Source organism: Perca fluviatilis, chromosome 22 (assembly GCF_010015445.1).
Source record: "Perca fluviatilis chromosome 22, GENO_Pfluv_1.0, whole genome shotgun sequence".
Classification (NCBI taxonomy): domain Eukaryota; kingdom Metazoa; phylum Chordata; class Actinopteri; order Perciformes; family Percidae; genus Perca; species Perca fluviatilis.
Window position 1 is genome coordinate 17114444 of NC_053133.1, and position 27701 is coordinate 17142144.

A 27701-nucleotide genomic window follows, 5' to 3' on the forward strand; every position below is an offset into this window, starting at 1 on the left:
GCAGAACCAAGCCCAGATTTTTTTTTTGTCCATTTTATTTCCGCAAATTCTCCATTAGGGCTGGAGAAAATCACCTACTGGCAGAGCAACATATTCATTTTCTTTACTCTAAGGAATATATATGCTAAAAATAAGCACAGCCAGTGCAGGAGCAGACAAGGTAAGAGTCGTCTCCCCTCACATTATTGCACAGATAGTAAAAATAGTAAAAACGCACATGCGTGAATGATATGTGATGTGAGAATGTGTTAAGAGCTGTCAGGAAATCAACCTCTGAGTCCTTATCCAACGTTAAGGCTGTCTAATGTCTAGGCATAATTAACTTTATGCTCAAAATCAATTGTTTCCTGTACACAGCCAGGGTCCAGGACGGCAAGCAGTGAGAGACCTATTTGAGCATGTGAGAAAGCAGGAAGCAGCCCTACCTGCCACTCATTAAGCCCACAAAAACTCAATACAAAGAGGGGGGAAGAAGGATTAGACCTGCTCGTTATACCTGCCGCGCAATTAACACTACTTATTCTTCTAATCCCTCTGTTCTAGAAATAATTGAACTTGCAATAATAATAATACAAAAAAGAAAAAAAACACGGCCCAATGCTTAAATTGTAGAATGTGCATATTTTTGGGTGGCATGATAATTAGAAAAATAATAATAATCTATAATAATATATCCGGAATTCAATCTTCTCTCTCTTTCTGTGTGTGATGGCGAGGGATGAGGAGGGGAGGGGAGTGTGTGTGTGTGTGGGGGGTTGCCATTAAGGAGCCCAGAGAATCCTGCTGCTGATGTGTGGAGAATACTCTTGCTCTTAATTTCATCTGAATCAGGTTGAGAGTCCGCATCTTCCTCCTCCACCATGAAGCGGGTAATCACATCCCCTTTAGAAACGGAGGTATAGCTGCAACTCTTTGTCCCCGTTTGTGCTGTAGGTGAATCGGAGAACACTTGAACTGAAAGAGGACTTGACCTTTGCCTTTATGTTTTCCCCAATGTTTGTCTAAATCACAATTGTCTTTTGTGAGGGGACATGCGCTGCCGTGACACGTCCCATTGAGTGGATGGATGTTCCCAGTCAGAGACGGGCTGGAGTGGACGTCAATGGCTCATAGGTGTTTGGAAACTTTTTGGAGATCTGCTCGGAACAAACACACACACAGACACACACAGAGACAGACACAGACACACACACACACACACAGAGAAATAGGTTTGGATAAAGAGGAAAACATGCCAGAGATATGGTTTAAAAAAACTGCCAACATGTGCTGCAGTGTGTGAACAGGCCGATACTAGTTCCCATAGGTGATTAATGTCTCGCTCCTGTGTGCTCTAAACATGTTTTAAACGCACTGAAGGGCCCCCGTGAAGCTTCTACACGCACATGCTTCATATTGCGGGAGGGATGAACTTGTTACCATTCGTGTCACCGCATAGGTCTACCTACATCTCTGCTGGATGGACATACGGGTCAGTGGAGCTCTCGGAGGGATTCCTCCAGGTTTTTCTGCCATTGTTCTCCCATAAGTCGACTGTAAACAAATACTGGCCTATATACAGTGATGTGGTGCTGATTTATACAAGGCTGAACTGTAGTCATCACAAGACAAATGACATAACAACATTGAAAATAAAATAAATTACAGATTCAGAAACACGTTTGTTTTTTTCATTGAAATAATCTTCCGTATAGGCCTTAATGGGGCAAGTCCTATTTACAAAAATAAAAAAAATAACATAATCTTCCAAAAAATCTAAAATACATTTACGTTACACACAGCATCCTTCTGAATGAAGATTTGTTTTAGCTATACATTTAGTTAGATTTCACTTTAGAAGCACAATCAGTATTGTCTGACCACTTTTCTAAATTAACTCTGGTGCAGTGTATAAATAAAGAGTAAAGCATATTTATATATCTTTGTTTTAATCATTTAGAAATGAAAAAAAGTTAATCTAAATTTATTTAGCTTGTCAATCATCCCGATATCAAATGTTTTGAATTTTAGTGCTCGGATTTAACACTATAACGTGATTACACCGTGCGAGAATATATGAGGCATGACTCATGTCAATACCAAAAATATAATAAATCAGCCAAAAAGAGAAATAAATGGCATCACTAGAGGAGTTATTTTGATGCACGCAACAGTGGGTCTGACCCTCCTTTCAGCAGGCCTTTGACACGTTGTAACACTCTAGTTGTCAGTTTTCACAGTATCTTTATTTCTATGTTGCAGTTACGCTCAGCACTCACTCAGTAAACTGCGGGAAAGTTGCTTGGGAGCGATACAAATACTAACGGAGCCAGTAAACGACTGCTGTTTATGACAGGGGGGGCATGATGGCGTTGCTCGCAGCCTATAGGGGAGCAGGAATGTGTTCATTTATCATGAGTGGCAGCGTGTGAGATGACATAGAAAACAGAGACAGCAGAGATCCTCCTTTTTTCATCACAAAGCTTCATCAAATGACTCATAATTACACTGCTGAGTGTTGGAGGTGTTGGTGCTTTTTTTTGTGATTTTGCTCATGCGTGCATAGATTTTACATAATATACATGATGTAATGTTCAAGAACATGTGATGTTTATTTGTGTCTTTGAGGTTTTAGTGTACTGCACTACAAGAGTGAGGCTCACCCAATAAAGTACCAATAAAGTAACCTAACCTAACCCAACTTTTGGGTGAAAATCAATTGCTGGACTGATAAAGGCTGATAGGTCCCAGCTACATACAAAAGCATGCTTTCATTGGCATTCTACAAATATGCACTGACACAGTTCTTAACGTTACCTAAACTATAGGCCTTATCATCTTGAATTATGCAGAAATACAGTCCCTGATGTACATCTGTAAACTCACCCAAGTAAAAACATGTATAAACACTACTCATTTTCCAACTTGTGTATTTATGTATGCATTTACTTTAAATCATGGCTCCAAAAGACTTAAATAGACACCTAAGGATGTGATCTGACACTTCACATCCCATTGATACAGTGATGTCAAAATGTGAATTTGGTCAATTTTGGCACCAATAAACTGTAACTCTTACACACAGTACTTGAGCTCTACAACAGCAGCCTTCAAACACATGTCAGGGGTTTAGACTACTCCAAAGAGGAGCACCCTTTACATTATACTCACGTCTGCATGCTCTTATATTCTGGCTCAGAGGTAAAGATCATTGGGTGAAAACAAGGATTACACAGACTGTATAAAATGTAAAAGCTCCCACGAGACTTGCAGAATATCATAATTAATGTGTAGGGCAGATTTTAAATGTAGGATCTGATGGCCTCAAGGGCACAAAGGGGATGTGTGGAATTCCATATGCCTGCAGAAAGACGTGCAAACTGAGTTACTGCTCCCTCACACTTTCTCAGCAATATTTGCACAACAATTACAGGCTATACTATGTTATACCTCCTTAAGAATACGAAGATATGAAAACAGTGTGTAGTTGTTAAAAGCTATGAAAGAAATAATGCTGTTGCACTCAGCAGCATATTGTGAGTCTTGCAGGGCTTTGTCTTTGCTCACACAGTAGCACGATTCTTTAAGAATGAAATAAATTCAACATTTGGGCTGCTTTTTAAAAATGATTTAGTTGTTTTGCATGAAAGATGGCAATAGAGGGAGTCCTTGCAAATGTTGCATTTATGGGTTGTACTGATAATCAATTTCTGTCTTTCTGCCTTTTCCAACTGGGACTAAGGGGGGAGAAAAAGTCCACCTCTATCATCTGCTTCTCTCCATAACTTTGTTCCTTTCGGTCTGCAGATCAAAGGCCTCTGGAATTGGTGTCCCGAAGATGTACATTGTTGAGATGACAGGGCGACAATGCGGAGAGAAAGCGTGGTCTATCAGACATGTCAGGCCGCAGAAAGGAGAGGGAGGAGAGGTCTGACAAAGGTCTGGGTGTCGATTTAATACCCCAACTAGAGGAATTTGAAGCTTTTAGATGTGGCAGAGTCTCTTCAGTGTTTGTCCAGTTAGCATCTGTGATCCATGTCTGGGAGGGAATATTTACTAAACATGGGTGACAACAGGGTGCTAATGTACTTCAGCATAAGTGAGTGCAAATTGTAGATTTTTATTACATGTTTGCAGAGAGAAAAGATCCAGCAGACTCATTAATTTGAAAGAAATTTTGAAATATTCAGGATCAATATTTTCTCCAAACTGTAAGCCATTTGTTGACTTATTAAATTCAGAAACTTTGTCATGAAGTGAGGTGCCTAAAGCCGAATCAAAAGAGGCGTTAAGTCAACTCTTGTGTTTGGAGACAGACTTGTCTCTGCGCCCTCACATTGGAGCGTCTTGGCGCTGCAACCTGCTGCTTCGACAAAGACTTTAATAGTTTGAAAAGCATCCGAAGTGACTGGAGCTCAGACATTCACAGAATAAATATTTGTATTCATTTGAGAAATGAGGATTTGAACAACGAGACAAAACGCGACAAAAGGCACACACAAAAAAGAAGCATGAATGCACGGTATTGTCCCCCGGCTTTGAAATTCTGATTCACCATATCATAACCCCTGCGAGGAAAAAAACATCAATATCCCCGCGGAAAGGACACGTTTCTATGGAAAACCAAAGAATTTTAGCGCATAACAGATCTGGCGTAGGGAATGGGGGGGAATCAAAGGGATCAAAGGCTCGGCTCAAGAAGCCTTTTTGCGTGAAGAAAAGATGGACGATGTTGACTTCTAAGTGTTGGCAAGATTTTGGAGACCCTTTTTTCTGCGGGCCGTGTCTCTGAAAGTGTCTTAAAAACTAAAAACACTCTTCACCGAGGTTTCTTTATTGTGAAGTTATCATCATGCCAGACTTAGTTTTGAATTAATACATTGATCAACTATATAGGCCTACAGTGTATTTTTTTTGCAGATGGTTAATGCTTAAAAACGGATATATCAACTCGTTTTTCGTTCAACCAAAGAAACAACAAAACACAAAATTATTTTGAGACAAATAGACCCACACTCCCACGAAGATTTACACACTAGGATGGTTATATGTTCTGCTCCCCATAATCTCAAATTAAAGGATCAAGAGTCAAACACCAATGACTGCCCTGTGCACGCATTAAGACGCATTGTTATTTCACATAGTTATAAAAAAATGGCATTTTTTTCCTTTAAATGTTCAAATGTTGTGGTTTGAAAAAGCCTCAGCACACCTGGGATAGAAATAAACTTCCTATTTCTGCCTATAATAAACCGGACAGGACCGGGGAGCTGGTGGCTGAAATGTCTCAATTGTAACGCACATTTTTATCCATACGCCCTTTCAGGTAGTCTGACACGCAGGCGGCATAGAAACAACACTAAAGTAAACAGCACTAACAGGAGACTAGTCCCTTTGTTGTGCCAAAGGCAGCTGCCCAGCCCTCTATTATCCCGGAGCAGACTGACCGCATCCTTCCCACTGCCTCCTCACCAACCCACTGCACAAAAAGAGAGGGATGTTCTGCTTGCATGGGTAACACTGTCGTTCCAGCCCTTAGCAGTCCTCTTACTCTCTATTGAAAAGAGTGGGAGTAGTGGACACAGCCTGATCTGCGGAGTACAAAGGCTCTCCGTAGAGTCCCATTGGAGTGAAAGGAATGAAGGGGCTGGAAATTTCTGAAAGAGGGTCGGAAGATTTAGAGAAAGAACGGAAGTTTTGTTGTCGTGCTTGATTTCCCTTCCTAACTAGGGATGGAGTGGCTGCATAAACCCACTTAAACTCTGTTTACTCACCTTTTAATATGCAGAAAAGAGTTTGCTCACCTGTATAGCCTGGCAGATTCACAGGATCTAATCAGATTTTGCAGAGCTGTTACTACTTCATTATTACTAATATGTCATGAAAAAAAATCCTATTTTTCCATTTGGTCATCTGTATCACTTGAACTAAAACAGTTTGGGAACACATGTTTTCTGTATATTTGTCAGTTTTATTATCAAATCTAAGATGAATTAATTATGGCGTTTAAGGCCCGAAATAACACTTGCTTACTCAGATACAACAAAATATTTTCCCTCCATTTCTTCCCCCACACACGTTTGTATATAAATTCTCCAATCCGATAGCCAATTCCTCAAAGTTAAGCATAAGCAGCGGAAAATTTGTTTAAAAGGCCAAGCATTTCAATTAACAGTAATGAGAGATTATTGGATACAATTAGAAGAATTAAATATTAAATTGTTGCCTGGCAGAGATGAGAATGGGAGGGCGGCATGCCCTCAGGGAGTCCCATGCTGGCAGGGTTTATGTGGAGTCCACATTGTGGACACACACTTTCAACAAGGATTGAATATGACCCTGTTGTTTCAAAATGGCCTCCTGATTTATATCCATCAAGGTTTAAAGGGCCTGTCATGTCTGCTGAAATAGAGGTGTTGACAGCCACACTTGACAGCTTCTGCCTCATACTGTTTTGATGTTGGTGCTATGGCATTGCTGTCTCATACTCGCCATGTCCAGGCATTTTGTGCTGAGGGACAACACAGTTTGGTTGCTCTCTGTGTTGCTTTCACTTCCTGTCTGCGTCATTGAGCATGCACTGCATGAAAGTTAACATTTAGCAAACAAATAGATGAAATGACTGCTACTTTTCAGGCATTGGGTCCCATGAACGGTGCCGGGGACACACTGAGTGGATGATGAACCAACAGGAAAGGGAAAGGAGCGACTATGGATTCATGCAACTTGCTGGGCAAAGAAAGGCAATGAAAAGCAGCACAGACCAGGTCTGACATTTCATATTGCACTATCCATATCACAGCCTACTATAAATTGCAGGGTAGGCCCAAGTGAATACACGCTGGTTTAACACAGTGCCATGGGAGTGAAATCCTCTGAGAAATTCACGCAGTCTGAGTATCCTCTTTGAAGGCACATTCCATAGGTCACAGTGCAGACACCGCACAGTCGAGCCGTTTCATCCTCATCAACATTTGTGTGGGCCGCTCAGCCGCCCCGAGGCCAAAAGAAACGCACTCGGGATTTCTCAGTCTATAGTTAGCAGAAGGCCAGCTCCTCTGGCACACATTGTGTAAATAAAGGGGACTCTATGTTTTGCTACCAGGTTATTCCAGACTCAAGCGTGTGCTATTTTAACTCTGTGCATACTGTGACGGTTCACGCACTTATAAAGCCTCTCGTGTTATAATTACATCATCTTGAGCCTTGTCATTCAGACACTAGCATGTGAAGCATGTAAACCCCATGGCCAGGCTATATATCAGCCTGCTTTGTTTGACATTTATACACAGCCATGGTCTTGTGTAATTATGAGCTTACTGTTCTGTCAAATATTTAATGCCTTGTAAAACAGCCAGCTATTTATAATGAACAGTGAATGGTGCAATGCTATTTAGGAGAGAGGAAGAGGCAGAGGGTAGAATATAATCCTCGACATGTGCACAGTAAACATGATTATAGTTGTAACTGTGTACGTGTTTGAAATGCCAGCAGACATCGATAATAACTCATCACACTTAAGTTTGCACTCAAAAAACCACACCCGGAAACTATGGAACACAGAGGATCAGAGCATGCTGCATTTTTTAGGAGTTAAGAATACAATTTTACACACTTGACATGCTTTGTAACCTGGTGCTGCTGTGATTGAACCCTGAAAATGATACACACGGTGGTAAGAGAAGAGTTGACATCCTTTAATTAAGGAAAAGCAGCAATACAATAATCTAAAAATACTCAAATGCAAGTTGAAGTCTTACATACAAACCTTTACTTAAGTTAAAGAGCAGAAGTTTTAGCAGCATCTTTTCCATGACGTTTAAAAGTAAAATAACTAATTTTGCAGCATGGTTCCTTATATTATAGATATTGTGTCTGATCCTGGAGAAGCTACTGCTACTTTACTGTTGGTTGTTTAGGTAAAAGCACTGCATTTATGAGCGTATCATATGTTTTAAAGTACATTTAATCTGTAAAGTAGCTAGCAGCTTCCTGTGCACATTCAAGTCAAGTTAAATGTACAATATTTTACCCTCAAATTAGTGGTGTGGAAGTATAGATTTGCACATAATGAAAAGACTAAAGTACAAGTACATCAATATTGTACATGAAGTAGCGGTGGGTGTCTTATGACATTTTTGGATAAAATGTCAATACAACACCTGGTTGTCGGCACTGATACCACAACTTCCAATACTTTTTTTGATTTGATTTAATTGTATCAAGAATGCCTTACACATGAAAAAAAGATATCAAATACAATCGAGGATAAAAACACAATAAAGTCCAGGACTTATTTCCATTGTGGTCCTCAACACAAGACACTTACAGAGTGTGTGACATTACATTTAGGAATAGGAATATCAAAATATTATAATATATAATATTTTAAAATATAATACAATAAAACGCTTTATTCATTTAAAAAACAAAAAGCCAAAGTTAAATGCAGCCGTGAAATGTAACTTTAAGACATTTACTCAAGCACTACATTAAGAACACATCTGAGGTACTTTATACTTCTACTCCACTACAGTTTAGAGGAAACCTTTACTGCACTATATTTTTGTACTAGTTGCATCACAAATTAAGAAAACATTTGATACATAGAAAACATTTAAAAAGCTCAGAAAATGATGCATTGTTACAGATAGAACTACTCAACAGTATATAGGTGAAATTAGCTCCACCTTGACCAACCACAGAAGTGCAATGCTCCTTACACATTAATACACCAGCAATGATAATGTATTGGCAGTATAACACTCACAGGGGCCAGTTTGCTGCAATGAGTACTTGTACTTTGACGCTTAAAATACATATTGCAGATACTGAAATACTCGCATACTTTCACTTTCATTAACTTTTCAAAGCAAGGCTTTTACTTTTAACGGTGTATTTGTTCAGTGTGGGATCAGATGAGACTTAAAATGTGCCAAACTGATTTAGAAGGGTAAATATCTGATTGAAGAATAGGTTAACGAGACTATGAATCTGACCAGGCATTTGATCCCTACTTTCAGTACATTACAGCGTTCATACTTGTGTTAAAGACACATTTTGGTCAGTACCAAATAAGTATACATACTGTAAGTAAATGTATTTTGTTACTTTTTACTCTGAATATCCAATATAATGTTAGAGGCAAGACCCAACTGCTGCATCTATCTTATATCTACGAACGACTGTGATCGAGTGGTCAGTGCGAGGGTACAGAGAAAGTGCTTTAAGTAATGCTGAACACATGGTGGCTGAATAGGTTAGCTCAAAGCAGTGTCCGGCTCGACTCATGTCAGTTTCCCACCATGGGGAACTTGACGTGTGGGAATAGTGGCTCCATGCATGGTTGCCATGCATTGGCCCTTACGTTTTGCACATGTAGGTAAACAATCCCGCCTTGTCTACTGAGCGGCCTGCGTTTATACATGGGTGCAAAACATGTGTTGCGGCCAAAGTCGCATCAAAGGTCACTAAACTATGCTTTGAACACTTCAAAGCTGGGGGATGAGACTGTAGCTTTTAAGTTTTATGGCAGGTGTAAGCAGGGGTTGCTGACCAGCCCAGGGTGGTCTGCTCCCTGGTCTGCAGGAGGCTGCTGGTGGTTAGCATAGTGGAGGTGGTGGTGGTGGTGTGTACAGGGCCAAGGCATCGGGGGCAGGGACGTAACCAACCGACCAGGCTGTGTCCAAAATGTCTTCATGCAGAAGGCCACATTTAGAGTCCTTGGATCTGACAGGGTTTCTGGGGGAGACTGGACACAGGCAGACGTCCACTTCAAGGGTCTCTGGTTTCAGAGGACCTCAGCAGGGTATGTCTAAGGCCTGCGTCTGTCCCATTTGGAAACGGATACATTGGCAGAGAGGAGCGGAGGGGCAAAAGCCTGATGACCAAACCACAGAGTGACCACAACACTCCCCTGACAGACCAGAAACAGACCCTATAGCAAGTTCAAAGGATCCAAAGGGGTCTTGCCAAAGTTCATTTGCTGGAGTCCATTCATCTCAGCACCTGATGTGGTTCACTGCTTCTGGTTTTTCGTGAGGCATTTCAGTTTAAAGTGTGAGACTGCAAAGATGGCAATGATATTAAGAGTTCTTATTCAAAATGAGTCTGCATGCAGTTGGATGTCTTTTTAACCACTGCATTACCTTTTACACCTCTTAAGGCCCATCCAATCTGCTGCTAATAATGACAAAAATCTATTTTCTGATATTACTTTTCGGAGCTTAAAAAATCTAATATTGTCATCCACGGATTTATGCGACGAGGAGAAGGATTCGAATATTGTGACAATTTTGAATGGCAGCATGGAAGGGTTTTGGAGACTTTGTTGATTTTGGTCTCAAACGAAATGGATATTGCTCAAAATGACTCTACTAACAAACATACTTGTATCCTGCCTCGAGCTGTACCAGTACATGTTCTGCAACAGAGCACCAAATTCACGCAGTTGGGTGTGCTTTAATACACCACATTATGAACATTGAAATCAACACAAAGTGGCTTAATAACTCCTCTGGTGACAGAGCCTGCTAAATTGATCATTTTGAATGCTTTACAATATCCATAATTATGCGAGTGGAATACAAGGTGCTGTGCGTCTGGTTGATGATCCTGGAATGACAGGTCTATAACAGCCCTTTCTCCTTGAGATAGTTGGAGACCCACATGCACATTGAGAAAAGCCATTACGAGCCCAGGGTGAAGCAGGTGTGTTTGCGGCACTCCACAGATGGCTGGGAGCGTTGTTAATGAGAGAATAGTAAACACCAGAAAACTTTTATCTTTGATGCGGGATTCTTTTACCAAGAGCACAGCTTTCACTCGTCAAAGCAGTGGAATGCGAGGTCAATTCACACATATGATTTGATTGACCCTGGCTAATCAGGTCCTGCCCCGATACTTTAGCGCACAGTTTATGGACTCACTGACTAACATGTTATTGGAGGTATTTAGACAAGCAGCTCACCAGATTTTTAGCTGCATTAACAAATAGCACAAATGTCACAAGTGTAGTCCAAGGATGGCAGACCTGTTACCAATTAATTATTAATTGTGTCTTATTAAAATGGAACATTTTGCAACACCCAGAGAAACATTATCCTCCCAGAGTGTGAGACTTCTCTCCATTTTACTGTGCTGAAGTGAGATGATTAAAAGTGCATTACCTGGGCCTGGTGATTCCCTGAATGAGCTATGCTAAATTGGTTGTTTTCTATGTTGTGATTAATTGAACTTCACGAGCCACATTTCCACACGCTTTGTTTTTCTGTCCCCAGTCATCACCTATTATTAAAGACAAATTTTCAATATCTCTCTGGGAGTCCAATTAAGGATTTACATTGTGACAGTATTTTTCACTTTAATTACTGTACATAGTGCAAGCGTTGACGTATTTCCTTATTTATCAAACAACACACTGGAATAGAATTCATCAAGTAACGGATAGTTAGATTGTGCAATTGCAGCTTCCTTTTGGCTGAGCAAAAAAAAATAAAAAATCCAAAATCTGATGAACAATTGAATCATTTCTCCACTGGAAAATGACTACACAGCATATTAAAGGTGAAAACTAAACCGCGAAGAATGTTGTAGCTGAAAGGATATATAGCTGCTTATGATTGTATTAGCAGTATATTGTATATAGATGAAACATGAAAAGAATGGGATATAAATATTATAATCTTCAAATACAGCAACTCAACAATCGCTGTAATATTACACCACAGGTTTCTGAATCACAATAGCTTGTGGGACTTGGCACGGAATATACGGTCAGTGCTATTAATTTCATTTTACCTCATATTGGGCAAACAGTTGGAATCCCTTTGTAAGTAGCAGTGTCGTAAAACATCAGTGGATGCCAGCGTTCACAGTGATGCCTTGACTGGTATATGGCGTTTGACACTGGCATTCTGGGATTCACTCCTAATACTTAAAACCTAAATGCTTCATTGTTGGAGACGACTGCAATAGTGTTGAAGTTAAGTGGCTTCAAATTGAAATTTCCTGTGGGTTTGTAGCCTGCATATGGAGCCAATAAAAGTCCTGTGGCCCCGAATAAATGTTAATTTTTCTTTTTGTGGGTCTGCAGGGTAAGAGAGATGATGACAGTTTCTCTGCTAAACATGCAGATATTCTGTGAATAATCATCTCATTTCTTGAAAGAAATTTAATAAATAAAAAATGGTACGGCAATCCTCTTACAGTTATGGTTCCCTAGAAGCAAGGCCTGCAGTAGTTTGAGGCTACCCATGGCATCCTGCTTAATGCCCAATTTTCATTCAGCATCTATACCACCTCCTTTGTGTGACCCTGCAAATATCCTCTGGGCCTCTCCATTAGTCTATGGGGCCTGTGTGCAAAAGCTCTCCAGTTAATTTGCCCCGGCAGGACTGTTTCCCCGACTGGAGATCAGCTAGAAAAAAGCCTGCCACAGTCACTCAAAGATTCACAGAGGCACATTTGATGCAAATATATATAACGGGTTTCTGTTTCTCCATTTTTCCCCACATTCTCTTCATCCATTTTAAGTGCCTCAGCAAATCTCTCATACCACTCATTGGCTTGTTTATGGCCAGCTTTCTGCTCTGATCTTGTCATGCGCTGGTGATACGAGCGCAGTGGTGCATCATGGCTATAACGTTTTTTTCCTCCTTTTTTCTGCATTGTTTGGCCGACCACTTGCTGCTACAATTGACCTGCGAGTGGAGCTGATGACCAAGATGACTAACCCCTGGGGAGCCCAAGTCAGGGAAATCATGCGAGAGATGGAGAGAGACAGAGAGGGGAGAGCAAGAGACCAAGACCAACTTGCACAACACGGGCATGCAATCACACACAAACACACACTGTGCTGTATTTCCACACTGCTCTCAGCGGCTGAGCTCAGTGTATTTTGGTTGAAGTGTGTGCGGTGAGGGGAGATGCCACATTTATGCAACACAAGGCCGTCATTTTTTGGGGGGGGCGGGGGGGGGAGGGGGGTTCAGGAGCTCCTAGTGAGATGCTGGCATGATGTGCCTGGCTCTGACAGGTGCTGCCATCCCGACAGCGCGGCTCGGCCACCAACCAGACAAGAGTTGTCTGCTCAAACCGCAGAAGACCCAGGACCGTGCTGGGAGCGAGAGCCCATCTTGGCACTGACCACAGCACCAATCACTGGAGCTGATTTAATTGTGTCACTCTTGGGGGAAAAAAGAAGTTGGGAAAAACAGAATTGAAAGGCATGGTTGCTCTACCACATGGAACCATGAACACGACATTTATTGTTAGTTTAATACAACTCTAAAGTCCCTCCTTAGCCTCCAGTGGGGATTGTTTTGTCTTTTCTGAAATTTTAAAGTTAGGGTGTACTCGAATATGTGTGGTTTGCTATCAGAAGTAGACGGGGAAACTGAGTGAAGGAACCGCTTTGATAGGAGACAAACTCTCACCATGAAACATTTGGAAACATGTCTTTCTCCGCTGCAGGGTTGTGAGGTTGCACATGGAAAACATTAAGCGCTTTACGCATTGAATAAGGATGGGCCAATAAATGTCAGGAATTCCCAAAAAAAAAAGCAGGACCAAATCAGACAGGGTGGGACTCCATCACTTGCCTCCAATCCGGCGTTTGCATTCATTATGAGAGCAAGCATTCCTCACCACATCCCACCTTGCAGTTTGCTGTCTGCTCTGTAATTAGCTCAGGCAAGCTTTTGTTTCCATGACAGCAAGAGGCAGACAACACATAGACAGGGAAATAAAGAGAGAATAAGGAAAATAGAGACCAGGTGGACATTTTTGGACATGTGTAAAACAGTAATGAGACATTCACAGTTCACCTTGCAGATTCTCAGTGCCACTCCTCTCTACACTGAATGGAGAGCAGTGGGGTTAAAGCTGCAGAAAGAGAGAGAAAAAAAAACTATAAAAGAGATGAGATTTACATAGTCTCATGGTGCTGCAAAGAGATCAGGTAACAGTATAAGAAAGACGCATCAAAAATACCGTGCTGACGAGATTGAACGTGTCAGTTTTAATTTGAGGGGATTTTGGCTTAGCTCGGCCTGCAGATGATCAGGTCTGTACTTTTGCTGGACGGTGTCCAAATCTGTCTCCTTGGAAGAGTCAAGCCATGGGACTTTGTCCAGATACCCCAAGGAAGGAAGCCCTACACCACAGTGCTTCTGATGGGCTCATTTTGGATTGGTTGCAAATGTGGAAGCACTGCTTTTTTTTAAGCTCAAATATCTGCATGGAATTTGTCTCGTATTTTATCATCAGATGCAATAGTTGGCCAGCTGTTCTGCTTCTTGATCAGCCTTGACCATCTTTTGATCTGGACATCAGACTGTAAATGTTTGTTCTTTTATGATTAGTTTGCACAGTGCTTGCTGAGTCTCATGTTTTTTAACTTGAAGATTTGTGAGTTATATATTAACATAAGTTAATATATATATATGAATATTATTTTGACTTTCCTTAGGTTTCAGTAAGCCTCTTCTAGTAAGCATCTTATTAAAGATCGCATCCTTCTTCTGCTTCCTGCCCTATTCGGCCATTCAGACGAATGATAACACATATTTTAAGTTTACTTCTCGTAGTTTAACTTTGTTAACAGACTGATCATAAAGTGGCCATTTTTCTGCTCATCCTTCTGCGCCGAGATTTACGGGGGGTAGAATCGTCAGAGTGAAATCATAGGTCTACAGATGTTTTCAAGATGTTTTTTTCTGTCAGTTGCAGATTATCCCCTGTAGCAAAATCTCATTAAAGTGCAATTTACAGAGCTGCACTGATGTTGCCATCAACCAAAATTAAAGGCATTAATTTTTCACAGAAGTTCACCGAAGTCCTCACAATAAATGATGTAGCACTTTGTAAGAGTGATTTGCCAACGTATTATTTTGGAGGAAGAAATTAACTTGCATTAACGGAGCGAGGGGATTGGACATAGGCTGCAAGAAAGATGTGCAAATGTGGCCATTTAGTCAGAGCGTGTCGGTACGGAGACATGCATATTAAGGCTACCATGCTGGGACAGCTGAGGGAAGAGGGAAATATGAAACCCTGATGGAGGTTATGACACAGACTCATAGAGAGATGTGTACACTGGAGGGCTAACGCGCCCACTCTTCTGTGCTCACTGCTGTTGTATGCAGAAAGACTAAAAACAGCCCAAACTTACATGTAGTTTGGTTAAAGAAAAGCTTATTCTTGTACACACTACCCTTGTACTGTGTAAAGGTCAGAATGCAATAAATGTTTGCCACAGATTTTAAATTGTTTATGTATTGCTTTAAAATCCACTTTCTCTTTTTTAAGTGATTTATATATCAAAAGTCAATATGTAATTATTCCAAAACCTAAATAGAATAAATTAATTGATAAGATTTTACACTGTAGACTTTAGGCATAAACAAACAGTGTTTCTTAAAAGATAAATGCAGACATTGTGCCCTTAAAAAGTTAAAAGCAGGCTGAATTTCTTTGTTTTTTGTTCTTATTAATATGGAAAACAGTTTGGTTTAATGAAATATAAATAAATGATGACCCCAAAATTACATTTTAAAAGATTGAAATTGTACTTGAAATTCTACATACATTTGCATATTAAAAAAAATTAAAATAAGGGAGCCAAGAACCAGACATTTGGACAATTCATTTGAAGTTTTTAAGATGTCAGACACTTGGAAAAATTTAAAAACTCTTATGTGCAAAAGGTTGAGATTCCACATGAAATGTTTGACCATCACATTCAGTGTCTACACATTTTAACATATATAACATTTTGACTGGCTGTGAAATGCTTGGATATTAAATAAAGTCAACCAGTAATTCTTAAGATTTTAAATATCTAATATATAAAAATGATAATGATATTTCTTAAATGGGAAATTTATTTTATAATAATAATAATAATAATAATAACTACAATTATTATTCACATTTTATTGACTATCATTTATTTCAAAGTCTTATCACAGAAATTACAATTACCCAGGCTGGATTTTAATATACCATGATGCACATTATGAGTCATGATTGATTATTAAATGGACATAGAAGATGGGAAGTACAGCTCCACCCTTCATGTACATTAAAATTAATACCATGAAATGGTCTCTAAGCTGTGGAAAGTGTGTGGGCACTGCTCGGTCCCTGCAACAGTCCTGCAAGCTGCAGGGATGTGATTTATAGTGATGAGGATGTACTCCTGCAGACCACGTAGGGGACATAAAAAGTAGAGCATAATATTGTATAGTCCGCTGATTTATGTTAGTATTTATGATTCGGAAACGGTGCAATTAACATTAGACTCGTGGTCTGAATAGATGCAGCCTTGCATGAAGCCTAGGCCTGTGCAGCTCAGCATAATGACGAGATACTTTAATTAAAAGTAAGTTAGAAGAATTATTATTTTTATCCTGTTCCTACTACTGAAATTGTCAGTTTTTTTCCCTGGAAAATGAAAAACTTTTCTCCCCTGAAAAGGCAGTTGCAGGCTATGACGGACCTTTATTTCAAAGTTAAAGGTCTTTCTGGCCGAAACAATGTAAGGCGGATATATGTTTAATTAAGTTAACTCATGAAAAAGATGTCACAGCATGCTGCAACATGCCTGCCCGCTGCACATAATGTAGGCGAAAGAGCAAATGCAGGGCTTTCTTAAAGCTGATTGTCTCTGAGGCACTTGTTTTTGTCCTCAGCTCACACCGTCGGGGCGTCATGCCAAAGCCTATCAACTAAATATCAAAGATGCAGAGTGTTGGATCTTTCCACTCTGCATTTTTACCTTATTTCATCCAATCCCACCTGCTGTCGTGGGTTAAGTTATTTAAATGCAGCTTCTATTGGGAGGCTGCACACGCATGCACGCTTAAAATGCCATTGTCTTTTCTTTTTTTTTTCTTTCATCTTCAAATACGAAAATCATTTGCAAGGAAATTATAGGCCTCGCGAGGGCAGGTCTTTTGCATACTAATTTTGTTAGACTTACCTCCCGTGGTCAATGTTCGATGTGACCATTAGCGAGAGTACTAGAATTTATTTTATTCGATTGAAAAGACAGTTTTTAGAGTAATGTGGCGCAGGCACCTTATGCCAGCTTTAAGATAAATTGTTGAAAACTCTCTTTGTCTGTTCCTGGACTCGGGCCTGCTGCAGATATGCCTCAGGAGTGTTTGGGTGGCGACTTAAAGAGATTTAAGGAAAACACGTGGCCATTGTACAGGCACAATGGCCTCCTCATCAGGTGCCTCCTCAACATGAGACAGCCTCATTTTCTTATAGAATAATTAACGTTGCATAACTTAAAACAGGATATCCTCCACCATCACTGACCATATGTCTGCTGACCTTCATATCTGCAACCCCACCCTGTTTACACCCATCTCTGTGCATGATAGAATTACATAGGCCCATACTTCTACTCATATTATGTGGACACACCAGACAGGGTTTTTTAAAAGGTGAAAGGAAATATTTTTTACAGGCTAAAAAATAAACACATATCCAGCTTTGGGATTTGTAAAAAAAAAAAAAGCTGTGGAGTGAAGCGGAGGCAGGAGAGATTTTACTGTTGGTTACTTTGGGGGGTTGGTGAGTTTGAATGGCAGAAAAGGGGAGGGGGAGAAGGCTTCAAAAGCTGCTTACCAGCAGGTGGCGGCAGCAGAACGTTTGAGCAGCCCCACCCCTTCAGCTTCTGGGTTGTGGACTTTCTGGTAATATTGACAGGTGTTTTATCCTCCGCTCAGGAGAAATTAAAACTGTCAACATGTCAGCAAATATGATGTTATTGATCACCGATGAGCAAAATTCAAAGCTGTTCTTACATGTTGTCTGGAAGATTTGAGCCGATTATTAAAAAACACTCTTTGGTCAGTAACGATCATATCTGAAATGCAGACCTTTTGCACTTACATGTCTTGACAATAATACATTGTTTGCTTGTTGAACAAATGATAAAGTCACAGCATTACTGGCTGACACCTGGACAGACAGGATAGTATTCAAGGTCCTTTGTGATGACTTATCTCCAGTAGTCAGGTCCCTTATGTGGTGGGAGTCATTCAGAAGATGAATCACATGATGCATTTTTAATTTCCCTGTCGTGGCTCCAGTCCAGGACTCGGTGGGTCAGATGGAAATGAGTGCTGGACAGGCCAGCGACATCAGCCGGCCAGGGCTGCAGCACTTAAGACATGATGTACGACGGTCATTACCAGAGGCAGGTCAGGAGGGAGTCCGGCTCATTCTTGCCACCAAAGAGAAACAGCAGAGGAGGCAGAAAGTGTCTGGCCAGTTAAGAAAATGCCACATTTCCTCAGACCTTCTCCGGGAACGCATGCAGGGCCCCTGATGGGTGAATGGTCCCTCAAGACAACAAGGGATTATTACCCATCCTCACCTCTGCTCTTTGTTCTCATATACAGTATACGGCTGCGGCACTTGGCATGCTCTTTCTCTCAGAGTTGCATCACAAATAATGGTTTGACATATGTGCCACTTATCAACACGTCTGCAGACAAGTTGGCAAGTCACACGTCTATTTCAGTTTGAGGTCGGCTGATTAATGGTGCAGATACAGGATTGAGGATATGTGTCACTTGCACTCTTAGCGATGGTGTAACTCCAGCACAGATGAAGCTTCGGCTAATTATCAAATGTCTAACGGCCTTTCCTTTCACTACCTTTAACTGAAAGCTTGACCTTTGCCTCCTGAGCCGTGTTGTGAAATGGCTCCTCTTTGCGAATGCTTCTGGGTGGCGCACGGAGCAACGGGCCGCAATACTGGGGCCTCGGTGTTGTGTCTGGTGTCACAATATTTGGGGTATCAGAGAGAGCAAATAGATTAGAGCAAAGCAAGGTGTGAATGTCAATGAATATCACCACATGTATCTCTGCCATGAGATTTTATAGCTTCCTTATTATGAGCAAAGGGTTATTCAAAATTAAACAAAAGTGCCTGACAAGTGGAAAGTTAATTGCATTCAAAGCCAGTTCAAACCTTGCATTCCTAACGCTATTCCTTCCTAAAGAGAGGACAGCATGTCAAGGAGATTAAGAAGTGAATCAAGCAAGGAGAGAAAAAGGGGAGGAAAAAAATGAAAGGAAATAACCAAAATGAAATAATGTGCTGGACCACCTCTAGAGCGAGTACAAGCGTGGCATCTGTGTCAGATGTTGTTAATTAATGTCAGTATGTTCCTCGCTGGCACTTGGCTTCCTGTCCTACGTTCAGGGCAGATCCTGAGTAGAAGTGTGTGTGTGTGTGTGTGTGTGTGTGTGTGTGTGTGTGTGTGTGTGTGTGTGTGTGTGTGTGTGTGTGTGTGTGTGTGTGTGTGTGTGTGTGTGTGTGTGTGTGTATGTTGAGGGGTGGGTAGGGGGGCTGAGGGGTTAGAAGCAGCAGTGGTAGGGGGTGTTAATCCCACTCATTATAATTCCAGTCTGTGGCCTGTCTTGGGGAAGGGACTACAGAGGCCTACCGCTGCATCTTATCAATATGTATTTCCCCTTTTTCACCTCTCCAAGTGGCCCCTGACTGCACTGTGGCTTCCTAGCCTCTCTCACTCTCACTCTCTCTCTGTCCCTTTCGGTTTGTCTCTTTGTCAGTATCCGATCCAACTCATCATTGGATGAAACAGAAAAAGATGAGGAGTGCTGATGCAGACTTCAGTGGTGTCAAACACAAAAATCATTGTGTGTTTTGCACGGAATTGTGCACATAAGTCAGTAACCACACATTAAGATACTTATTTGCTACAAATGAATTGAAACTCTGAAATATCCTATATATTTTGTGATGTGTATTTTTAATATTTACCATAGAAACTCCCATGTTCACATGCAGGGTCAATGTGTGATGCACATGGAGGGCAAAACTACTGTAATGCCCAATGTATGCAAGGAGAGAATACGTGATGATTGAATACATGTGATGTATTTAACAGCACATGAAGACAGCAAAGGTAAAATAATAAAAATTAAGTAGAAAGCAGCAGGTTGAAAAGTTTCTTTTAAAATGTACATAATAAAAAAACACTACATTTGATTGCATGCTATCTAAAAGAAAGCGTATTCATTATTTTGACTCTAATGATGGCTGCACCCATTGAAAACGTACGTAACACCGCATGTAGTATTAAATTCTCGTACATAAAGAGTAGGTGATTTTAAGTTTCCTGTTTTTTGCAACACAATAAACCCTATGTCAAGTTGTTGTACATTTTGTCATCTCTTTGGGGAAATCAAAGACTTTAAAGACAGTAAATTATTTTTAATGCTTGCACAAAAATAATAGGCCATTTTCTAAATGATGTGCCATGCTGGTGCCTGGGATCATCAGGATGCCGGTTTTGCCTCCCTGTTGATCAGCTAATTTGAGACTGAGCGCACCTGGTGTGTCTTATTGCGTGCAGAGAAATGGCACTCCGTCTACAGGGTTTGGTTATTTCCATGCAGAGAAGAGGTACTGACGATGTTAGCATTAACAGGACCATTAAAATGAAGAAGGGTGAAGTCATTGCCACGAAAGGTTGCTGCGCCTTGCTAAATGACAGACCAGAGTCGGATGAGATAAAGAGGAAGTGGAGCTTTCAACATGGCCACCATGTCCTGTAATGACCAGCGTTCAGCTTTTATAAGCCTTCCACTGAGCAGGGCCTCAGATTAATGTAGACAGGAGCGTGACAGCAGTGGTCTGAATGGACTGCTGTAGGGACCCCGTTGGGGCTTGTTTCAGACGGTCCATGCCTGATGGTAAAAGTGTAATGGCTGTGACATACAGATGTTAGAAAGATCTAGAACTGTCCCATATCCAAAAAAAGCTCTAAAACCTTTAAAAGGACTACAGTGGGTGATGGTTATGGTTCTGAGTATATCTGTGGTTTATCACTTTCACATGCCTTGCTTGGAGTGCCAGAGCGTCTAGCCGGCAACTGCTTCCAGGGGAGCATCAGGAGCTTATCTTTTCAACAGGTTTTGGGGTTGTTGTGGACAGCAAATCAGGGTAGGCTTAGGGAAGGAGTAGAGCGCAGTTTGGGGTGGCGCCACACCTCGGCACTAATTTCAGGGTTAGCAGAACGCCCAACAGGAGAACAGCATTGCCATGGCAACAGTTAACAGCTAAAAGCACCGTCTACAGATAGGGGCCCCAGATAATCAGTCATCACACAGCCGATTCTAGGAGTCTTTTTCAACATGGGAAATTTAGGTGACCGTTAAATCTGTGTTTTTCACCTGTTAAACATTTTATTTTTGCATGCAATGCCCCAAGAGTGATTTAATCCCTTTTTGTTTAAGCCTAGTCTTGTTTTCATCATCAGATCTTGTACAAAGCTCCTATTATTTAGCATTCACTATAAAAAAAACAGTAATAACACAAACACACTAGCCTTATCCATTTGTCTTTTCTCATTTCTTTTTTTTTTTAGCAGATGCAGTCTGTAATAAAATTCCCGTTACATGTGATTTCCAAACCAACCATGCAAATTTACCTTCTCCACGTCTGTACTTGATAGTGAAATGATTCCTTTTTTTTCCCCCAGCGTACAAGTGATATAAAAAAAACAAATGAAGAACATGAGAGTAGATTGCAAATCGGAAAGAGGGAGTGATAGTCAGCCAGGGGCAACCACAATACACTTTCCATCAGGATCTAGTCAATTTATCAGAGGAGAGATGTTATTAGCATCCAGATAGCTGCAGTAAACGCATGTAGGTATTTTCCTCCCCATCAGTCTCCTTTATATTTTTAGATCCTTTTTATGTGAGTACAATGGCCTCAATATCAAATATTTTAAATGATGCTTGAAATACCAGTCACTTGACTTTGATGTCACAGGCAATTAAATCCAACCTTACCCCTTTCCACCGTTAATAACAGCAATCTCGCTCGGCCTAGTGCCTAATTAATATGTGCTATTTGTCACTTTGCCTTGACACATGTATATCAAAGTGGGGGTGGGGAGAGATGCTGGAGGGGTGAGGATGTAGTTTCGGAGGGAGGGAGGTGGAGGGCAGTGGTGGAAGAGTGGTATGCTGGGCTTTTCTTAGGTGGCAAGGTAGCGCTCCTCCTCTCTCCATCTCCACGCTGGTAAGTAAATGGCAGGTGCAGTGTCATTTGATTTCATAAGGGGGCAAAAAGCAAGATATTTAGCCTTTGGTATGGTGCTACACAAAAGTCAAATAGGCATGGTATTGATGTAGATGCTGAACTGAATGTCAATCAAAATAGAATTCTGAACAGGTGAAGGGAAATTATCGCCCATATGAAAGAATGATTAAAATACATTTTTATTTATTTAGATATATTCTTATGAATGTGGCTTCTGATGGTAATTATTTTGTGCACGTAATGACACATTTTCTCATGGTGGATGCTTAATTTTGAAATAAAAATCTTCATATTGTCCATAATTTATCACCCTTCACTGGAGTTTGACTGTTGCAAGGCGGTGCTTATAATTAGGCGTGTGTGTGTGTGTGTGTGTGTGTGTGTGTATCGTGCATTTGAGCACATGCCTTGTCATTGCCAGTTTCCACTATGGCTCGGCGGGTGGGAGGGCAGCGCTGCAACATTGCAATGAAATCAATGATCCATGGTTCTTTAGATGTGACCAACAAACTAAGTTGTCATCTCATTCTGAAACAAAAGGAGTGACGGGGAGAAAACTGAAAGCACAGTGCACCGAAGCTACTAAGATTTCAACTCAAATGAGCAGGGTTTCATGCCAGTGCGGTTCTCAGTGGGGTCAGAAGACAAACACCAAACATTCATACATATACATCCACACTGTACATCTCTCTCTAAATCCCCCTCCCCTCCCCGCCCCCCGCCCCCTTCCATCCGCTCCTCACTTTCCGCCTGAAACCTTCTGCCAAATGCTGCCAGACTCTCACATCTGTGCCGAAAATGAATTGTATCCTAGAGCCCTCTGAGTCAAGGATTCACTTGTAAAGAATGCAGTTTTATTGGATGAACAGACTAATGTACCATGCAATGTAGTTGCACTAGCATTTTATGCCACATTGAAAGAGTCAATTAATTTGCATAATTCAAACGAGCATGTACTGCCACTTTGAAGGCATGGCTAGGCATCTTGGCTAGTCACGTCAGCTCCTCCATTTCTGATATATTAATCATTCTTGCCATACAATTAATTACATTTATGACAATTTGAACCTTTGTCCCACCCACCGGCCCGGCAATTTTACAGCCAGGCTGCAATATCAGAGCATCCTGATGAAACCCTGGTGATTTAGTGAACACCTTAACAGAGAGCCTAAGCCTAGGGCTGAATAAAATTAATATTTTGTTTCCCATCTGGTGGAATCAGCAGAATTAATGAGGGAAGGAGGCCCGTAGCTACACAGAATCCAGGGATCAATCTGCCTCTCTCCGCTGGTTGCTACTCTTTGCTGGAGGTGAGTGTGTGTCTGTGTGTGTGTGTGTGTGTGTAGCTGGGGGGGGGGATGAGATGAGGGAGATAGTGAGCTGTACACTTCTATACAGCATGAGCATCCATCACCCACAATGCACTATGGTGATCACTACTGTAAATGAGTGATTACAACAGTGCCAGTCACTCCTCGAAGCCCTGACAGACAGCACAGTTCCATACCACCACCACCCTACTGATTCATTTTCGATTGAGGCTGCCCGTCTGTCTGTCTTTGCCTTTGTCACGTTTACAGTCTCTAATTGAATTGCAGTGGGGCACACGTCTCCGAGCTCGCTGGCAGTACTGTGACGATGTGCTGTGGCAGAGTGAGCGAGGCTAGTTTTGCGCGAATAGCTCAGCATCTGGGCTGCATGTGGTCATCGTCGCCATAGTGATGGCTTTGGGTCAGAGGGGTTTTTTGTGCTGTCAAAACAGGAAGAGGGGAATTTTCAAACTCCCTGATTGTTCAGATTGTTCGACATTGTGGATTTTTCTAGATGTTTCTGGGTCACTGGGTTTTTTGCTTGATGAGAGGGGCTTTTATTTTCTACAAAGCAGGGAGAGGGATGTTTGAAAACATGCTCATTGTTCAGGATTTATTTCATTTCATTTATTTTGCTAGACATTTGTGGGTCAATGTATTTTTTTTATTCTGTTTCTGGATCACTGCCGTTTTGATACCATTGATGCAAGAAGAGGCGTATTTACACACTCACTTATCATATAGAGTTTTGATGCTGCCAAAACTGGAAGAGAGAAATTTGCAGAATCAGTCATTTGTGGATTTTTCTGGGTCCGTGGAGTTTTTGTATAATTTTCCCGAATCAGTGCGAGGATTGATAGAGTCAAAGCATTTCATGCAAAGTATTATTTGTATTTTCATAGATGTGAATGATATAATTGTAGCAGAAATGATGAATGAATGCATCACAGTGACCTATGTGACCCCATTTGTCAGTGGAAACAAATTGTCATGAATAATGATAAATGGCTGTGTGAATACTGTAAATGAAAGATTAAATATATGCAAAATAATACATTTTTAGATTTTGACCCCATTAACACCTTACCAGACACTGGCGCCACACTCACGTATGCATAATGAATATACTCAATCTTTGGAAACATATTGCCCCAAAAAAAACTTTCCCCTTTTTCAAATACTTTCATTTTATTGCATCATGATTTTGGCTGCACACGTACAATGTTACATGTGCCTGTGACGAGAAATAGCAAAAGCATCACATGTTCATTTCTTTTATACATTTGTGGCTGAGATGCAATTTGACATTTTAGCCATTTACCAGAGAGGGGAGCGGAAGAGAGACTGAGAAAGCACTTGTATGACAGAATAGGCACTCCCACAGTGTCATCCAATCTGGGCACCCCATTACCTCCTTCTTCTGCCCCATGTGTGTATGTGTATGTGTGTGAGGGTCTGTCTGTGTCTATGTGTGTGTGAGAACTGGCCCCCCTCCTGTCTGTCTTGCTTGCTCCATGCGGCGTTTTGCTGCCTAGAGAAGATGGTAGTCGTCTCTTTGAAGTATCACTTCAATTACAGGGTTTAACCCCACAGGTCAGCCCTTGATTATTTACACAAAGCTGGTGTAATTCTGCTGGAAAGCCTCGCCTTTGCCATGAATACAAAGCCGGGCTTCCCTCTAATGGAGTAAATTTCCTATCAACACTCGTCCTGTTTTGACCTGCGTCTGATAGGGTAACATCATGTTTGGAGAGTTGCACCTGACAGAACTAACATAGTGTCTTGTAAAATGTAGACACAAACGCTGTACCCATACACATGTGTAAGGGGGCGATGTAGCATTACAATGCCTACAGCCATGCATGCAGAAAAAGTAATATCTTCTTGTACTTTAGCTGTATTGGAAACAGTAGAAAACATTCCTGATGGGCATTAAGTAGTCCTATTTGAGTGTTTCTGATGATGGTTACAGGCAACGTGTCACCATCAATGATGCCTCGATGATTTTTTTAACCACATTGAAAGCTTGTTTATGTGTTTTCTCTGCTTGGCTTACCTGATAAATTGGGGCCATGTAAAAAATGAACTTGCTGAAAATGGCATTGAATAATAGATTGTTTTGTTGATCAGGTTGCTGTTTACTTACCCTTTGAAATCCCTATTCTGTCTCTTCTCAGCTGGTGGCCTTCTATTGACTTGTTGTTATTTTTTTATGAAGTGAAGTGGGGGCAATACCAAGTGCTGCTATCACTCCTTCTTAAATAATATAAACAAGAGAACAAAAAAAAAGGTGAGGTCTAAGTCATCTTCCCTGTTAGTTCATTTCAGCCTAGATGGCCCTCGTTCGCTGGAGCATGATGCGTGCAATGAAAATACGAGTGTCCTCTTCTCTGCGCGGTCCTGTGTGCACACTACCCCCATAAACGTTGCAACTGCCAGCTCAGGTGGAAAAATGTTGCAGAGTAAAAGATGTATTCAATAAATAGAGGGGGACAGCATGGGGCCTGGGGAAAGTGCGCATGAGACGGAGGTTTGGAGAGTGGAATAATGGAAGAGAAGGTAGATGGGGCATGAGTGTACATTAAACAGTGGTGCTTGACGCCTGTGAGAGGAAGCATACCACTGGGAATATAACTCTTAACTAGCATTGTCTCCTTTCAATTTAAAGGAGAAACCGGGGCTATCATCTATTTAATACTTTCTTTTTAAAGGTGGATATCACTGAATTTCAGCATTCAAATGTATTTTTTGTGCCCAGAGATATTTTAGCTGAGCATGTGTTACTGTCCCTTACACATGACCTAGAAAGTAATAAACAAACTATCAGCGAAGACTTGTTGGGAGAATGATATATCACATATTGGCATAAGATGTATTTGTGTATATGAACACTGATTAGGAATGATATAAAGTGATTGAGAGTAAGTAAAAACTACATGTAGTTGGGAAGCGAGCAGATAAGTCTTAACAGTTAGCTAATGGTAATGGCTAAATGGATAAACTATTGAAATAGTTCGCTAAAAGTAATGGACAAATAGTTTATATGTCCAGCTTCTGCAAATCCAAGTGGCAGCAGCAAGTTTATTAGTATAGCACCTTTCAACAAGGCAATTCAAAGTGCTTTAGAGAAGACAGAATCACATTAAGAAAAGACTGGAGATAAATATAAGCTAAAATAGAATAAGACATATTAAATAGTAGACTAAAAATCGCAGTGCTGCTACAGTGCAAGATATGGATAGATTTAATCCAAATACATGTAGTCATATTTAATTCATAGTGTTAAATGACATTCACATTAAATGAACATGTTTGGAACAAGACGGGTGGTGTCAAACACGGGGTAGTAGCTCATCTGATCTATACATACATACAGTATGTAACCTTTCTATAATAAAACGTGCAAGTGCCTTCATGCCTCACAATGAGGGTGATTAGGACTATATTTGAGTCTTGATGAAAGATTTTCTCTAATGCCAATCCATCACGCTGATATATACCTGCCAAAAAAAGAGAAATGTGCCAGAAATGAGCCATTGAGTTGTGCTGGTGATGGGGCTATGAGTGACAGCTGGTCCCTTGATTGTCAGCACAGAACTCCCATGACCTCCCATGAGTCTGTTTGTACGCCACACATAGAGTAACACGGTCTCCAACCAAAGGACAAATGATTCAGTCGCTATGTGGAGATGACAGCGTGAATACTGAAGAAAATGACAATCATTTGAATCTTTTATCCAAGTTTCAGCTGCATATAAAGAGACATTCAAGCAGTGTCACAGAAAATACTTTCAAATGTCGTCTGATTGACTGAAATAGCATAAAAAGTGGTTTTCGAAATGGATGCATTTGTCCAAACTATTATCCCCCGCTACAGTAGATGGACGCACATTTTCTACCACTGCTCTAAATTTGAATAACATAAACAGCTGGCCCTCTGTGCTTTAAAAAGCAAACCAGCCAGAATGCTCCAGAGCAGAGACCCCACAATGTCCTGGTGGCGTGTCTTTGTGTCACCGAAGCACATTCATTACGCCTCCTTCTGTCTATTTCCGACAAGGCATCAATTTGAAGATGTGAGGTATCACAGTGCAGAAAATGTCACATTTTCCCTGTCAACTGTGCCAATGTTTCTCTTTCTGAGGCCCGGATAAAAGGAGTGGCCTCGGCATGCATCTCTGCCATCTTTCCATTCCCCACGGAGATATTTGAGTGCGAGATGAGTCTCCCCTCCATGCTGTGTACACAGAGAGAAAAGAGAATTGGTGCCGGCGCATACATACTTCAGAAGAATAGCAAGTTTTCCCCCA

The 27701-nt window shown here is 41.0% G+C and overlaps 1 long non-coding RNA gene across 2 annotated transcripts in view; it reads right to left on the reverse strand.

The window, feature by feature from the left end:
- Positions 1-786: 786 nt before the first annotated feature.
- LOC120551964 overlaps positions 787-27701 on the reverse strand; it is a 283006-nt gene continuing 256091 nt past the window's right edge. Inside the window, exon 3 of one of the 2 annotated variants that reach the window (XR_005637942.1) lies at positions 787-1136. This is a non-coding gene — a long non-coding RNA (uncharacterized LOC120551964). Of the gene's footprint in view, positions 1137-26623; positions 27629-27701 lie in introns of those variants that run through there. The other variant, XR_005637940.1, reaches the window with a different exon arrangement.